Source organism: Moschus berezovskii, chromosome 12 (assembly GCF_049115385.1).
Source record: "Moschus berezovskii isolate FMDL1 chromosome 12, NW_MosBer_1.0, whole genome shotgun sequence".
Classification (NCBI taxonomy): domain Eukaryota; kingdom Metazoa; phylum Chordata; class Mammalia; order Artiodactyla; family Moschidae; genus Moschus; species Moschus berezovskii.
In genome coordinates this window covers 95,150,001-95,152,500 of record NC_142471.1, presented here as the reverse complement: position 1 = coordinate 95,152,500, position 2,500 = coordinate 95,150,001, and the positions used below count along the sequence as shown (strand labels likewise).

Below are 2,500 nucleotides of genomic sequence, written 5' to 3'. Positions count from 1 at the left end.
AGGCTCCTTCTCTAATTATCCACGAGGTCAGTAAGCAAAATTGGGCAGGAGCTGGGAGATCAATACAAATTACCCCTGAGCAAACCAGTGCTGACAGCTTGAATCGCAGCATATGTTTACCCAAAATCAGGCAATTTATCTTAATATCAGCAAAGTAATGCAGTGCAGGTGAAAGGTCAGGCAATCTCCCCCGCTCATAATTACCCAGTTCTAAAACAGGAAAGTGGTATTGATTGGCCTGGCTCGCTGCTCTGTGACTGGACGTGCAGAGCCATGGCCTGGCTCGGCCGGGCCCTCCTTGTAAACTCCACACTCGGACCGTGTCTCAGATGTGCAGAGGGGCTCCTGTTTTCTCTTCCAGTTGTAGACTGTGCTGGGGAAGCCTGGGTGACTCCCCTTCTTGCCCTGGTGCAGGGTGGGGGGTTCTGGGGGGTTCCACCCTCAGAAGCCCGCCGGTCAGTTCTGCTGACGGCAGCCGCTCCCGAGGCGCAGGGGTGAGCCACCGCACCCTCAGTGATCAAAGCGCCCCGACCCCGAACCGAGAATATATGTCACAGGGCCTCTTCTCCTAAGTCTTCTGTGTAAGTCCTTCGGGCTTCCCTAGCAAAGCCCCCGTCGGGATTTCCAGCTGCAACTGCAGCTCCCTGCCCCCCTCTCACCGGGTCTGGCCTGGTGAGACCGCGGCTGTACCGAGACACACGTCCTCTCCCGACGTCCAGCCTCGCTCTTGGTGGGGCGCTGCAGACATGGACGCTCCTCAGGCTCCAGTGGGAGGCGAGGGGGCCCTCTCGTTTCTACTGCTTGGGCATCTTTCCTGGTCCTAGAAGGAGAATGTCAATCTGGCTGAAACATCAGAGATGTCTCTTCCGGAATGAGCGGGTACAGTTATTACAAGTCATAAAGCTTCTGAAAGCTTGCATCAGAGCGTCTATCACCTGTCAGGGTATTTGCATGAAATCAATAGCGGCCGCCCATCTCTGTTCGGATCACCTTTCACTGGGCCGATTCATTAAGTCCAGCAGGCGTGGCGGCGAGCTGGGGGGAGGAGGGCCCTGGCCTCTGAGAGGACACTGGGCCATCTTTCCTGTCCCCTGGTCGGGAGACCTGGGACATCGTGGAATCCTTTCGGGGCCCACTGGCTGGGTGAGGCCCATCTGCCCGGCCTGCACTTTTCCTGACACCCTTGTCCCGGCCCAGGGAGGGACATGACAAATTGTCCCCCAAGTCTCCCCTGACAGCTTCTGATGATTAATGGTTTGATTATGAAGTGGTTTTACACATATGGAATTTACATCACAGAGAGTTAGGAATTTTTGCCGTGTCACACACGCCAAGGCATTTCGAAGAGCTTTACTATTTGCAAAGAAAAAGGAGGGCAGAATCGCAGCAAAAGCCATGTCATGTAAAATCAATATGTCGGATCAATGCTTTATTAACAAGAAAATGTCTTACTCCACATTGCTGTGCGGACCTTTGTCTCCGCGGCGTGTATGATGGAATGTCAGACCGCACCGCGGCCTCAACTTCCGGGCGGCGGCCCGCGCGGGCCCGCGCTGACGAGACCCGCCGAGGGTGTTGACACCAGCGCCCGAGCACTCGAGGATAACGGTGACCAATTATTCCGGAAAGCGCCTTCAAAGGCGGCCTCTAACCCTGCTCCTCGGAGCCGCCGCCTTTGTGTTCCCGGCGCTCCGCGGACCCGCTGAGTTGGGTGGTGTTAATCATCAAATTACCCGCTGACTAATGAGTGATGGCCTGAATTGCGGGCTGAGTAATGAATAGATGGCGGCGGGTCTTATTAGTCTCAGAAAAGCCCCCTGATTTATGTCGCGCCGTGCACCGTGGCGTTGCTCCCCGGAAAACGATATCTACATCAAGCAGTAATGTACTCTAATAAGTATTTTCATCTTAACTCGCGTCCCGGCCCCCGGGCTCAGTTTTTGTTGGAGTCGGGCAGAGCCATAATAAAGCCCAATGGCTCCTTATAAAGCTTGTTAAACAGAGAGGCTGCGGTCCGACCGAGCCGGCTGTGATTCATGCACTGTACACAGCGCGCGGGCCGCTGATTTATGGCCGCGCACAGTTCATAGTCAAAATTACAATTTGAGGGATAAAAAGATTAATTACTATTTGTGGCCAGCAATTTCGTGGGGCCGGGTGGAATGATGGTGCCCGCATCCGTCTGTAGTCAGCCATTCACAGATTATTACAGCTTTGCAAGAATAAGTGCTCCTGCCCGGTTTGTGCTCAGGCAGTATGCTAGACAAAAAAGGACCACAGGGATAAATCTGAAGCTGGCAGTAGCTGGACATATGTCATCATCGCCAGGTCCCCATAAATCCCTGGCCGGTGCGGAAGGCCTCGCGTGAGGCAGTCGGTGATCGCGGCTGAGGTGGCGGCTGTGTGTGGCCCCGAGACGGGCAACTCCCTGACTTCATGCCCGTTTCCAGAATGTACTGAGGGACCCTTTGACTTTCTCCCACTCTAATTATAGATTAAA

General features: G+C 54.4%; 1 protein-coding gene across 5 annotated transcripts in view; it reads left to right on the top strand.

The window, feature by feature from the left end:
- EBF3 (EBF transcription factor 3) overlaps positions 1-2,500 on the top strand; it is a 119,234-nt gene that overhangs the window by 104,048 nt on the left and 12,686 nt on the right. The gene's annotated exons all lie outside the window — the stretch shown is intronic.